General features: G+C 41.9%; 1 long non-coding RNA gene across 7 annotated transcripts in view; it reads right to left on the minus strand.

Moving 5' to 3' along the window:
* Positions 1 to 7345: 7345 nt before the first annotated feature.
* The window catches only part of LOC147753184 (uncharacterized), an 84378-nt gene continuing 75968 nt past the window's right edge, over positions 7346 to 15755 (minus strand). For all 7 annotated transcript variants that reach the window (XR_015311946.1, XR_015311945.1, XR_015311947.1 and 4 more), the window contains one exon: positions 7346 to 7572. This is a non-coding gene — a long non-coding RNA (uncharacterized LOC147753184). The remainder of the gene's footprint in view (positions 7573 to 15755) is intronic.

Genomic DNA, 15755 nt, shown 5'->3' on the forward strand with positions numbered 1-15755 from the left:
GAAAAGATATACGGGCTAAATCGATATAGAAGCCTAAATGCGAATTATAACAACAATCACCAGCAATAAACACATCTATAGAACTAGATCAGATAGAGATTAGTTTCAAGTCACCTTGTTATCTGTCATGGGAGCACATTACTACTCAAGTACATAGGTTGCTGGATAGATTATTAGGTTAGTCCAAATGTTAAACATACTCTTTTGAGTTTACCTAGAACACGCTGTTATTTTGGGCAAGCAGGTATACGGCCGTCCTCGATGGCGCTGTTTTTTACAGAATTGCAATGTTGTTGTTATCTAGCATATGATAACAATTATGTGAGTAACTTCCTAATCTATCACTCATATTATCATATATCTATTACTAATATTACTATAAGTCCAGCCAAATGGCAAAACACTAAATAAATATTGCTCATTCAGTGCTGTTGTACGAGTACAATCTGATCGCTTCGTTCAGAATCCAGACCAAAGGCCATTGCTTCACTAGGGAATGGACTGTATTGTTACTGTGATTTACAGCTGCTTTTATAAATACATATAAGTGTGACTGATATTATCGAGATATATGTATAATAGTTCTATATTTCACATGTCCAGAACCTCTCGATTTGAGCACGTTCAAGTTCATCGAACGACTGATAAGATGTAGGCTTAGTGGACAAAAGTTACAGCCTAAGCCGATAGTTCATATCTGTTATAATATACAGATCTTACATGGACAAGTGTTAGCGCTATCTACGCCGGTGGATCAGCGGTGCTTGGCTTTCGCGTCTCCTAAGCTAAGGTGCAAACCAATTAACATAATTTTTTTTCTTTTATTCTATATAAGCATGTATATATTATACTTAAGGATGACATCGTCGCCTTTGATATAAATCATCTACCAGTGACGATTATCGCGTCGCTCCACGCTTTATGTATTCTTAAACAAACATATTTGCATATGTGACCCAATGCAGTTCGCTGGCTGCCCTCAATGTTGTCCTCCTGCCTTCATCAATCGCTCAATAGGCCTGTCTGTTGATGAGTCCGTCGACGATGTCAACAGGTACGTATTTAGTCCCCAGCCTCTTATAGAAGAAGGTTACTTTTTGTTCGAGTTGTTTAGTCATAGAAATTTTGCTCGAAGACCTATTTTTTGTTGTCTTCACAGGAAGATTAGTTTTTACGCATTGCCCCTATAGTTTTAACTTCTCTCAATATATGTTTGCTTCAATTGGAGAAAGACGATGAAAAAATTTACGTTATCTTTAGCACACAATGGCCGTTTTCTTATATTTTTTTTTATCATACATACGACTACTATAAACAGCAGAACAGGCAACAAGTAGTGCTTGTATAAACTCAGTATCAATATTCTCTGTTGAAAGAAGAATTTACTCTAGAACAGGCAAAAATAACAGCAAATAAGTAAGCATTTACCTAAAGCCCAGGTAGCATTTTGCAGTTCCTGCTATTGAAATTTTCGGCGATTCAAGTGCTGGATACAAAGAAAAACTGTCAGAAGTGAACGTTTCCAAGAAAATTAGGCAAGCAAACTCTACTAAATATATAGACACTCTGTCTGATAATAAATGCGCCCGACGATAAAGGTACGCCTTGCAAGCATAAGATAAACATATTCACACCTACGTAACAAATTTTGGCTGTCTGAGCCGATAAAGGCCCAGAAAAGCCTGTTCGGGCCCGGATGATAACGATACAGACGGCAGAAATACTACATGCTGGCAGGGGTAAGGTAATAGGGGGGCTTAAATCAGCAGTTAGGTACAAACAGGACAGTGGAAAGTCACAGCCTCGTTCTTAGTTTCATTTACTGCGAGGCTGGAAGGACAGAAGTGACCAGCATCCTCTGGTAGACAACTGATTGATTGGAGTAATGAAAGGCCAGATAGGCACTCTTCGCTACAGAAAAACAGCTTGGGGACGAAACGCTGTTTTAGGACAGTTCAACTGGTCTATCCCAGGTTCAGGGCTTCCTTCTCACTTTCATTTCCCATCCCGTTGGTTCCCAAAGGAACATACCGAGATGAGGAAATGTCTCTTTAGGGCTAACGAACCGCCGGCGGACAACAAATCAAGTAGCAAGTTCGATTATATAGAAGTGTAAAGCAGTTAGCAGTGAAAGAAAACTAACCAACTATAAAAAGGGCATCACCCCTTAAGCTTCTGCACTCCGAGAGCTGACCAGGCCTAGCTTTGGTTACCGGTAAACGGCGAATAAGAGAATGCACAAAGATGAACGAATACTGAAGGACCAGGTAAAAGACGGAGAACGAGAAGTTTAAAAAAAGCGCACTGACAATTACTGGCATCGCTCACGATTATCGCCTGCACCGCCGCTATAAAACTAAAAGTATATGCTGTCAAAAGCGTACCCTGTAGTTCCAAATATTCGCGGGCTCGACGTATAGGCAACACATGTCGGGTGAGGGCTCAAAGGGAGGTTAAGACAGCGTGAGTTTGGCTGGGCTGGCAAGGGAGCATTGAAGTCAACAAGGGCTACACAGGGCAGAGCGCAAGCGAGGCGGACAGCAGCACCAAATACAGCTGGAGGTAACTGAATTCGTTTGGTTTGTCTTGTTGATAGATTGCACACATGATTGCCGCTACTGCAACTGCCGTCTCTATTTTCATTTCTAAGCCTCCACCTTCGGCCTTTAAGCCGGACCCAAAACACGCTGTCTCTAAACGACGCGCTCTGGGAGTAATGCCATAGTCAAGCTCAGTAAGCTGGAGCATCATTCTGTACCCTTCAACTAAACACGCTGGCGTCGTCGTCACAGTCCGTATACTGCTTCCCTTCCCTTTCTTCTCTTTATTTCACTTCCTTTAGTATTTTTTTTATTGAAGTCATCCTGCTCCACAGGAAAAGTGGGTGATATTTTTTCACCCGTCAGAATTTCCAACATTGGAATGGCCTGTATTTCGGCGTGCTTCGCATAGGTATTCGGACAGATGCAAAAATTCCCTGCTTTATCAAGCCCGTTTGGTCCTAATTTAGGCTATGACTTGCTCTATTTACCAATGCTTCCGCTGAGAATAGTAGTGCCCCATGCATCGAACACGCCAGCCGTTTCTCGCTAATTTGGCCGAACCCTTTGCCTCGAATGTGCGCAGTGTAGCGTGTCTCATGTAACTTGTTCCTGCAGTCCCAATGGCCCCTCTAAGACCTTTCAGACGGTTGATAGTCATTTTGTGTATAGTTATCTACGTTTCTTTTTGATAGTATCGGTAATAGCAACAGCGGACTCTGAGATAGTCTTTCTCGACTCGACCTTCGTCAGGGTTCGAGCCACGCCGCAAAAAAACGCGTAGAACCCTTCAGGATACTGGCGACTAGCACAACAATCGGCTAACGAACTGACTCCTAGTTTAGCTGAGTTCTTATATTGTACGAACCAGCCAGCCTCTAGGACTGACTTCTATTTCAAGAAAAGAAAATGAGATGATCAGATTGTAAAAATTAACCGGCTCTCAAACAATCGAGAGGCTACGAGGCGTAACAAACATAGCAGTGTGATCAAATGCTATTAAGCAATAATGGTATAAAATTAATCGTTTAAGATATAACACAATCCACTTATATATAATAAAAATAACCGATTAAATTATATTCAGGTTTCACACGTATTTAGTCTTGTATACCTTTTATAATTTAAGTAACCCATTTTCCCTTGCTACTCGCAGCTTCACTATTTTACCTATCCCACCCACTAAAGTCATTTCCTAATAATATTTTGATAAAAATGATAGAACTTAATGCTAGCGTGGGGTCTGAAGGGAAAGTGAATGCAGTTCCTTTGAGATGCATACCGTTAACGCTAGTGACACTAGCCTTTTGCCGCTCGAGCCTTCACATGCCGACAATTAGCAACCAACATCTTGGGAAGAACATGATCTGCTGCAGTGATGAAGTCACAATCTATCTTCTCTCATAATAGGTCAATGTACACAACAACAACTATAACAAATCACGCCTATGGGTTACGATGTATAGATACTATAACTGTGGATCTAGCAATCGGAGCACTGAGCACTCGTCTTTGGCATCGCATATGCCAAAGCTTGTGGTCAAGATGTCCTGCGAATGCTCCAATGCCAGGCAAATAAACTCACGGTGATATTTAAGATGTACATACATTGAGAGCTGATTCCGTTGACCATTGGGGCCTCGCAGGGTCGTGTTCCCATCGGAGATCGCTGAGTGAAATCAGGAAAATTAAAAACGAAGAACTTATTACGAACTTTTGCCATTGTTGAACTGCTAAATGAAAGAACCATCCACTCATCACTAAAGTTCTATTTATACGATACCCGTAGCTTTGTTTGTTATTCATTATTTGGCTCTCTCATCTCCACTAACTGCTAGGCGCTACCTCTTGGGGGTGGACACGCCATGACGCTGTCATAAGGGGGAAGGAAACACAGTTTTCGAAATCATTGTTGACTATCGTGCCATAGCAATAACAGGATCCCTTATCCAATCTAAAGTAGTTCTGATTATTTAATTACACTAACAAACGTCGAGCAAAACCCTTATGCCGTATATATTTAATTTAGTATTTGAAGCGAAGACCATTTTTCGGTCACCCCAACTGACTTTCGTTTGCCTCGGGAAATCAATTTCTTTCGAATAACTTGTTATATCGTCTATTAGCACGTGCAAGCATATGTACCTCATTATCGGGGCCGTGGTCTATTTTTCAAAACGGCTGCCATGAAAAGCTTATTACTGATTGTGTCCAGTTGCCGATCAATAAAACCCACGCTGCATATAGTTCGTCGGCGTTAGAAACCGATTTTGAGGCTTCTATTGCAGACGCTAAGCTTGTGTAGGTGCTACCGGTATTGAGTTTGAGCGTCAGAATGGTTGCTTCGGCTAGCAATGCCATCACATCGTTTGAGATCCTCGTGAAGCTTCCCGTTCCTCATCTTTGCTTCTCCCATCGTTTTCGTCTTCTCAAAATCGTAGCCAAAACCGGCCAGACCAATCGATTGTGTCGGTTTGACAATGTGTACATAGGTAAGACCTCATGTATTTTGCAGGGGCGCTTCGCCGCTGTGTTCCACGTGGGTTCAACTTCATCACGCAAAATTTCTCCCCGTTTCGCCTGTCACTCGTCTTGCGTACGGCCCTTGAATGTGTAAGTGTGTTCCGGATGGAAGGGGGGACGTTCTGCGATTGAGAGCCCGAATCTGTAGCCAGGCACCCAGCCAAACACAGAGGCAGGATTGTTCGTTGAGATACCTATTTTCATGCAAATGAAATGGCGTAGACTGCTCCTACACCTCGATGGCGAATTGTGTGCCGACTTGTAATCGGCTCTCATAGGGCTTAACTGCTGCCGCGGCTGCGGCTGCTGTTGCCACTGCCGACCTCGAGGAATGAGTCCGGACTAAAGACCAAACCATGGAACATACCAGGGACTAGCGCACGTACAAGCAATCGTATGTTTGTATTCAAGGGAACGGCGATGGATCGTGTCGGCAGCTGTAAGAAGCAAGGAGTACATGGGCGCGCATGCTGGTAAGGACACATGCTTTGAGTCAACATCCTTCAAACAAAGAAGATCCAATCGCGGCATTTGTATGAGAGAACAGCTTGACAGTCGCAAAATTACCACTGATAATCCAAACCAGTTTTCAGGCACAACAGTACAAGGCTTGTAACTGTGTTAGAAGTCGCGTATTTCAAACTCCTGAAAAGGATCTGTATAAACGGTTCTTAAAGGTGATAATAAGCTTAAGGACCAATAATGTATGTTGCATTATTATACTCCGCTTATTGAAAACGACGAACTATTCAAAGTATTCTGAATGAAATAAGAAAAAAATGAAATGAAAGAGAGAAGGCGAGAGAGAGATTCGACTTCGTATGTAACTTAGGGAGGCTTGCTTCCTCGATGGATGGAAATTCTACCAATACATTGTATCGTGCAGTAAGAATATTGAACCTGCTGAACGACTAGCGCTTTAACTAAACTTATAACTCAGTCATTTATTTTTCTATTATATCGCACACGCTATGTCCTCCAAGCACCCCCCGACGATTCCCGTACCGAACTTCTATGATGTTATACGGCAGTATTTAACGTAAACGTGACTGCACACGATGTAACTATGACTAAAATCGAATTCGGCATCAACTGGGTTAATTGCTGCACTTATTTTTGCGTATCCTTATCGTTGTTACTGTTAATTGAACAGTAGAAGAATGTTGGTCATATTATTGGTTACTGTTTGACTGTCGATGAAAATCGAGCAAATACGAGGCCGATTTTTTGTGTCATTCTGTTCGAAAATGTTCTTGTCTGTCAATCATTTGAATTAATAGCCAGTTATAGCAAATCGTGTGTTTCGAATAGATCCGTCAAGACTTTTCTAAGCTTCTGGAATGCGTAACACGCACTGGAAACAGCGATTGCGACTTCCGAAGGCTAAATACTGAGCTAACTTTTCTCTCATTGAAAGTTTTCAATTGTACGCTTGTGATCTGATCATGCACCTCAATATTAAGGACCCTCTTATAGTGACGCCATTATTATCTGGTGACAGTCCTCTGCTTTTTTATATGCTTTTTATGCATATTTTACAACATCAGTTAGCGCCGGACGATTGATAAGAGTGCAAGGATCATTTAGCTTTCCTACGGGATTTTTCAAGAAAACTCACAGGTATCCATCAGCGACACAAGAAGAAATTGCAGAGGCATTATGCGATGAAATTGAGGACCATGATTAAGCTTTCTGCGCTAGTCACAACCGCCGCATTCGATATTTGTTATCCAACAAACATTGAGCGACGCTCCTGAGTAAACTGCGAAAGACTATGAGTGAATTTATTCTCGTTATTTTTGTCGTTGTTGTCATCGTTACGGTCGCAGGCCTCAACAGACAATCTAGATTTTTGCTTTGAAGCAGATCTTAACGAGAGGATGATAAAGGCATAGGCCAAGAGATCGCCCGGGAATATCCTAGAAAATAGAACTCAGTCTTCTTTTAGCGGATCCTACTGACTAGGTATGTCGAAAACAAACACCCGTGAAACATAATAGAATAGATAACAGTAAACTAGCACTGCCGATGCAGAAGGAGAAATTGGTCAAAGAGGCAAGTGCCCCTTAATTCGTTTACTTTGCTTCTCATTTGAGCGAATATCAACCGTGCGATTAAGGCCGTGACAGGTCTACAGGATCTATTGGAGTCGTTCCTGCCCCAATCTACGCCTGGAAGCTAGTCTGCATTTAACTTAATACATTTTAATTTAATAAAATATTAAAAATTTATAAATTATAAACATTTAAGCATAGATATCCTTTGAAAACAAAAATTTTTAATTTAGATAAAACAAGCTGAAGCAGATTTTTATTGCAATATCAGATTTTTACTAAAATTTCAATGTCATTTTTCATGATCAGACTTTTAAGTGCTTAAAAGTCATATATTACTAGATAAATATTTTAACATATTTTATCCTTTTTGCGGCCGGAACCGTCTCCGCTATCCGCAGCATCAATGTCAGGATCACAATCATCAGTAGCAGCGTCACTGGCATGTTCTTTACCTGAAATTGTTAGTTTTTAGGAAAAGCAAAAATGTCCAGGGCTGAGCGAAGGTGAGCGGGATAGACATTGACCATTTTCCAGATTTTCCTAATTCCACATTGTGCGTTTATTACACACAAACAGATATGTGTGGCCATTCATTTTGGAACGGCTTGTGAAGATTTGTCATGTATCAGAAATACGACGTCGTTTTGCCCTCTAAACCCCTCGGTCTTGTAGAAAACTAAACTATGAAAATAGGAAATTCTGGCTTCGCATTTGTATGAGATTATAATGCATTAGTTTTGCATGTTTGTTTATATGATGACTTTTGGCGGAATTACGATACGCATCATTACGACACAGTATGAATACGCCCACTGTATTCATACAATGGTATAAATACGGTGGCAGCAGTCAACGAACGTCGAAGTAACGTGCATCTTCAAAAAGATGACGAAAAATAAATATTCTATACATTAGCCATGCGGCAAAGTATGTTACTATAGAGATAGATTACACTATTTTGACTAAAAAAGAAAAGACAATATATGATAGAAACATTATGGAATATATATATATATGTCAAAATGTGTAAATATGCACACATACAAAGCCGCTCATCTGTTAACTTTGTTATTGTAAGGAAATCAAATTAAGAGATTGCTGATGTGGGAAGGTAATTAGCGCCCGTAAGAAGCAACACTCTTCCTTTGGGAATAACGCGGCTTCGCAAATTCCTTCAAATTGGAGCAGAAGCCATCCATCGAAGCGAAAATCCTTCCCAGCTGGTTATCGGGGTTGTGATGGGCTTACACGCTCTGAAGAATCACCGTCAAGATGAAAGATGCCAGCGAAGGCTTAAAGTCTTAATGAAAGAAGGAGAGGAACTACTAGATGGTTGAAACACCAGCCGCCTGGTGTAGATCGCACGTCAACGCTGCGTGGACGAACGATTTTTTCGCTGACTAATGTAAGTTCAAAAGCGCGGCCATGGTGAGTCCTGGAGGAATGCTCGTTAACATCTGAATATCGAAGGTATTGCACCGGTCCGTGGCGTGGATGGGGCAGTGTTTTTAGAAGTATCATTTTAAAGATTTGTAATTAAGGATATCAAATCTCTGCACGGCCACCTATGTTTATTCTAAGTCTGCACTGAGCCTGAATTATAGATCGCTATTAGTTTATTTGGTAAATCATGTCTGATTTATTAGAACATGGTCGCACCTTTCCTGAATGAGTCAGTGGACTGACTAGGGAACGCATTTGGCGTTGAAATACTGGCAACACACAACTGTTTTCATTTTTGTAGATTTTACGGGGCCGTCATCAAGAGAAGATAGTCCTCAAGGATCTAGTTATTGTTATCCTTTCAGTTGTCACATATGTGTGCATATACATGGGTTCCGAACTTTTTTCTACACTGAAATCGCTACACTCTATGAACGCTAAATTATACTTAAAATAGCCATTCAGTCCATGTGCGCTAGATATCCCAGCCAAAATTGCATTTTTTTTTTTTTTTTTTGTTCTATGGCTTCTGACTTGTCAATTGTCCTCTCGTTTGTTCGCTTGGCGGAAATGGTGCTAATAAATGCATTGTGTTGTAGCTCCGATTCTATTGCGCTCAACAGCTGCTCTTTTCCGACACAAAGCAAAGTATGTCTTCGTCCGATTTCGAGCCTAAAAACCGCTTTACGTATCCGAAAGTTTAGTCGACAACGTATTGCCGCTACCCTATCATGGAGAACCTAGATACCTTTCAGGAAATTATGAGGATATCACCATTAGCTGCCGCTCCTTAGACAAATCGCCATTCACAGGTGCCTCAGGTGACGACAACACATGCAGAGGCAAAATAACATGATAATATAGCGTTATTATAGTTGCGCGTTGTGCTTTATCGCAACAAGTGCGTTTACTGAAAAGCCGCTCCGTCGGCCTGTTTACCGGCTACACGATAATGCATGGCTAATTCAATGGGCTCATATACAGAAATCGGGCACGGCAGATATTAGGGTTTCTGTTTAATATCTTTAAGTACTGGCTGTAATGATAATTCCATTAGTCCTCTCTATTCTTTGGCCAGATCACATAAGGAAAGCGACCAGAGTGTCGTCTTCATTTCGTGCTCGGAACAAGCAACGAGCGGCCAAAGTGGCACAGATATTTCTGTCATATGGGCCCGTTTTGTCACCGTTTCGTGGTCGGCACGATCAACTCCTCTTTCGCGAAGCTGACTGACGAGGTGGACGTATCGCGGCAGCTCTGCGCTATATAGTCGTTACATGGCCCTAGGCTGTCGCACCGGTGCGAAGGAAGCTAGTCGTACGACGGCAACAACAGCTACTTGCACATCATCCAAGGTAGGCCTAGAAGAGGCGGAAGCCCTAACTTAGTGATATAAAAGGGTAAAGTGGAAATCAGTTATATAGCATATGAGCACTTAATGTTATTATTAGTTATTATTTAGTGGTCTTATTCAGTAATTATGATGGCCATAGTTGCTGATCGAAGACCAGACGTCATTAGATGATTTGCCACGGTAGAGAAACAACAACAAAAGAGGCCTTCCAAGTGGCTAAATGTAACTGCTTCAAATTCTTGATGTCCGGTACCGCCATTGCTTTTGTAAATGGCTAGTATTACTGCAATCGCTATTAGTTACTACTGTTACAACCAGTACGATACGACTAATGAAGACCAAATAGGCACGCAATTGTGAACAGTAATTAGGCCGTAGGGTACGCACGTTGACCACGCGCGAGTCTGAGTCGGCTGTATGTGCTGTCCTATCTACCCGCCAAACTAGCCAGCTAATCAGCTACCTGAAGCCTGCGGTCACCCTCATTCTCCACACCTCCTTCCTTCTGAATTTTTATCAGTAATGGATAATCATGCACTGGTTTTCCAACACAAACACAGCTCAATGTAGACATCAACAGACCACTACTTTGGTGCAGATTCACAACGACAATCCAATTATGTCCAACTAGATAAATAGTATGGATGTATAACATGTATATATATAATGTTTTCACTCTTCATTATTATCTGGACATTTCCCTTTTTTCCATTTGTCTCTACCCAATGTTCGTTTTCCCTGATCGAATCGAATCGAAAAGACTGTTGCATGCATCCTCTTCCTCCCAACCCCACCACGTTCCGTCCGTCGTATTGCTAATGTTTGGTGGCCTAGTTCGGGAGGTACCTTATATATTCGTTGCAGATCCACAATTTTATGTATAAAATTGATGTAATGGACACCCCTCCTTGTCATGTTGGCCGACCGAGATAGGCATCGACTGAATTATGCTCCGAATGCTGAATTTCACTCGCCATTGGTCCTATTGCCACACAGCCATGTAGCAGACAATTGGCTAAACTATATATGTTAGATCACAACTATACAGGTATTCTATATTATACGCTTGATCGTTGTATGAGCGTATATTTCACGAGTGCTCGTACGAATCTTCTCCTGGCCAATATTATGATGACGTAATTGTATATAGCAGCTCTACCAGCAATTTGGGTGGCTAGTCTAAGCTTCTTCAAAGGTACTGTTGCACAGAGACGAATTCGACAACGAGGGTTTCACAGCTTGCATGAAGAAAAGTGCGTGCGATAATTATAGCACATATAATGTAGTCCTATAAGCGGTAGTCGTATCGAAACTGGTAAACTAGATGAGGCAACGGTAGCGCACGGTACCGTCAAGTTGGATCTCATGTGGGCCGACGATAGAATCCTGTCAGTCAGAGCGACATCTTATACTGCGTCTGTCATTATTGTAGCCAGTGTTAGCGTGTGTCGATCACGCGACACGCTGCCTCCAGCATGAGACGTCGTTCACAGTAGCTGTACCGTCATTTATAGGCATATATCAACGTTGATCCAATAGCGAGAAGCTCGGCTAAGAGCCACAACTGCCATCATCATAAGATACATATGTGAAAGTTGGTAAAATTAGGAGATGGCAACAAATATCATAGCACCACTCTACAGCGTATACAAACAGCGTTGCCTTTATAGTTTTCGGCCCCTTCAAAGCCGCGTTCGAGTGCAACACGCTTGACAACGATGCCGCTAGAGGAGGGTTTAACAGTAGAGGCCGTGACGTCGCTATCCTTGGGGTGGGGAGTGGTGGCAGTACAAACTCATTTTAGTAACGCGGTTGTCGATGGACACGCGATAACCGTCCATAAGAATGATCTTCGGCGTCAACTAGAAACAGCAGTAGCGACATCCAGGGGGCTACGTTCAATGACGGCTTAGAAATGATGAAACGACGAGTAAGTGTCACCGAAAAGCGATAAAGCGACGATGGTGACATTTCTGAACGCACCTAATCGGTCCGTTGCGAGGACGCGATAAGTGCGAGCGACGAATAAACGCTCAGGTAGAAAAGAAACGTGACAAGCAGACGAGTTGTCTGCTGTCGATCTCCGGGTGTCGGCTGCTTGTTAGCATAGACCAACACATCCAAACTCACACATACCGACAAGCTTGAAACTCGTAGCGACTGCTGGCGCGTGACTCCGTTCAGGCACTAGGGAGTGTAATGCGGTCATCATCGTCAAGATAAAGACGACAAGGATGGGTTGGAAAAAAAGTCCTGTCTAATATGTTACGTTCATTCGCTCGACTAACAGAGTTCGATTCGGAACGGTCAGCCATTTAAGACTGGGCGAGAAAACATGATACTCATGGTCCGTCGGAAATGGCGAACGTTTGCACCGCAGCTCGCATGTCTACTGGTCACGTCACTGAGATTTACAGTCGATAGAACGAACGCATTGAGACATACACACACCTATACATATTTGCAAAGGAACGAAGTTGGTCCTTTTTTTTTTCACCTTTCCCACAAGTGTCACACATAGTGTTAGCAGTGGAATCTCTACTGATATCGCACCCGGTTAGCGGTACCTGCCATTAAGGGTTGTCCTATTCTCGCTGACGAATTATATTGAATAGTATCGCGTCGATTTTAACTAGCTTATAGTTATTGGAGATTCTAAGGTCTTAGTTGAAAATCTGCAGATATTGAGATTGATACGTCTAGTCTCAATTCACAATAACCTATAATTGTCGCAACTTGACTTTTCTAACCGACCTACTTACTCCCTAAAGCACGACATAATACACCTTTATATAAGGTGTATTATGTCGTGCTTTATATACAAGGGAAGCGTATGTCATTGGGTTTAGTTTCCATTTCTATAATTCGCTTGATATAAAACAAATTTTAATTACAGTCTTCTACAAGGCGGTCACTGCTTGGTTTCAGTGGGTATCCTCATGTACCAGGCGTAGCATTAACTATTTTGGAATGTCTCGAAATTGATACCGTAAACGCGCTGATCGTTGTAGCCTTGGTTTTGCAAATAAAAAATCATTTTAAGCACGTCGAAAATATTACCAATAAAGGAATATATATTTTACTTTATTCGAAGATCTTAGTAGATGATGACGCTTGTAGGTCTTCCTCAAATTCAAACAAATCATAGCCAGACGCTTCACAGCCCTTCGCATTGATATGTATTATTAATACATAGATCCTAAACTATTTTTAACTATATTAGTGCATTTTTCGCTGTCGGAGCAGGCTATCATCAATCAACATTACGGAACTACTCCCCTCGATACACCACAGCTCTAAAATCCTCCGGCCTATTCGTGCAGAAACTCTTAGACCCTTCGTTCTGCCAAACTCAGTCAACAGGCCACACAACTTCGTTGATTTGCCCGGTCATGCCTAAAGGACTTGATGAGGATAGGTCCTGCTGTGGACTGGTTACATCTCATCCGCAATTCTGAACCGTGGCAGGGCAATACTTGCTTCTCAAAGATCGTACTATGGATGAACACATAGGTAGATTGAATTATGGTGTAGTAGATGAAAAAGCGATACTTCCTTGTCATAAATGCAGAAAATGGCTATGGCATGCACTACTGAGGGTCAGAGAATTCTCATGTTGGTCAATACTAGACACTTTCCACAGCCAATGTAAGAGTCATATCGGCAAATGCACCGCTGTGGTGCTTGGTGCTGCGGTGCCATCAAGAGTTCTCGAAGCAAAAGCACAAGGTGCCACATACTGAGATATTATGGAGCGATTCGTGGTGCAACAAACCCATTTTTTTGATGTATTCAAAATCCGTTGGTTCCCTTTATAGTTCACCTCCATTAACAACAGCTAGGACTTCTGTCAAACAAAAACGGAGGAAACTAAACCTCCTAAACTGTTGTCGAGTTCAAATTGTTGTTCGTATCATAAGAAATCGAATTCCACGAAAAAATTTCCTCTCTTGATTGGGGACTAGCAGACAGGACAGAACAGGGCTAGGAGCAAATGACAGGATATCGAATGTGGTCGCAGCTGACAATGATTTGCAATATGGACACCTAAGGAAGCGAGATGGACTCGATTTGACCAAACCCGTTTTGCTAATTCAATTGCCGACAGCATAAACCATTTGAGAATAGTATGACCCTATTCTGCCAACCGGCGAGAAGCCCCGAGCTATATCTTGCCGTGGGGTTTTTTCAATCTAACTTGGTTGACTGGGTCGGATAGGGAGGCCAAATACAGCTGAAATAGGATAAAGCTTGGACAAATGTGGTGACGACGACAGCTCTCGGTAAATTAAGGAGGTCAGTGCTCTTTAATGCTTAATGACGAAACACTATTTGATAGTCAAGTCCTTAAGAGGAGAATGGTGTTTACCACCTGGATCGTTTCGGCACTCCTTTCGTGTCATGCAGGCGGCATGCCTAACCAGAGAAATGGAATATGTATGCTTCGAATCAAATTTTCTATAGGTAATATTCATAGAACAAAGTATTTCTTGAGTAAATTAAAGGCTCGTTTTAGCTAAGCAGAACAGAGACATGTATACCGAATACTTTGCAAATATACCATTTAACAGTTAAGTTCAACCTAGAGCTCCGAGTGTCAGCTTTCCTCAATACCCTTCTCTTAGGATGCGTGATTTATTTAAATCTAAGTACCGTATTCTTTAAACGTGTTTTGTTTTGAGGCTGTTTTTATTTTCTGGTTTGGGGAAAAGGACTTTCAAAAAGAAATTTCCATCAATTGTGGCCTTCAGAGCTTTATGCTTCTAATACCCAAAGCCTAGCACCAAGAGTATCGGTGGCATGGTACCAATGGTACGTATGTAACGAGAAAGAGGAGGCCACGAGAAATAGCCCTATTGATTTTCGGGATCGGGATTTCGGGAACGACTGCAACGAAGTGTAGTCGTTAATGAGTGTTATGTAGACGCACCAAGTCACACGCGGTCACCGTTGCTCTCCTAAAGAAAGAAGAAGTTAATGCAATTGGCTGACTGGTCACAGAAGTAACGGTAACAGTCCTGGCAGTTTCAAACTATACGACCAAGAGCTAACTTGCCTCTTCTAGCCGGAGATCGGCAAATTGTCCAACTAAAAGAAAAAAAAAGCCCAAAACATATCCGGGCTTTTCTGCATGGACAACACTTTTGGCAGTCTTTTGTGAAAATTACGAGCAGACGATGGTAGGGCAGTGCGCTATTTGTCACGTCTTATACGCCCCACTTCACTGTTCAGCCTAATTGAGTTATATCAGTTCGATTTGCTCGGTTTGCTTCAGTAGAATTAAGGGCTGAGTCTTTGAGTCGTTCAAGTCAACGGGTGTCGACACGCGGCGTTGAGATCTGATTAATTTTCTCTTTTTCAAACACGTGTGAGGGGCGATTGTTTTTGTAAATGACATATTATGTCAATGAACTGCCTTTAAACTCAGACAGGTCTATTTGTATATTTATTGCGTTTCCTGCAATGCAGCTCGGCACAGTAACAAAAGGCCGCTAAATGGAAAGCGGAAAACTAACAACCGACAGAGATAAAAGAAAAAAACAATACCTGTTCTCCGTATGCGATTTTTATTGTACTGAAATAAAGCAACTGGTCGATACTGTAACCGCGTTAGAACACCGTTTGAGCATGTCTAATGCTATATAAATACTTAGTGCCGGTTCATGTCTTTTATCCATGTTTCTTATTGCCAAAGTGAGCGTAATCTATCATGTATCGATTACGATGCCACTAAACATAAGTGCACATAATCACGGCCAAAGACGTATGAGTATGCCATTACTCTTGTACATATTATCAGTGAACAATTTCTGTTTATCACAGCACAATGTATATCTA

This window comes from Varroa jacobsoni, unplaced genomic scaffold, assembly GCF_002532875.2.
Source record: "Varroa jacobsoni isolate VJ856 unplaced genomic scaffold, vjacob_1.0 scaffold_674, whole genome shotgun sequence".
Classification (NCBI taxonomy): domain Eukaryota; kingdom Metazoa; phylum Arthropoda; class Arachnida; order Mesostigmata; family Varroidae; genus Varroa; species Varroa jacobsoni.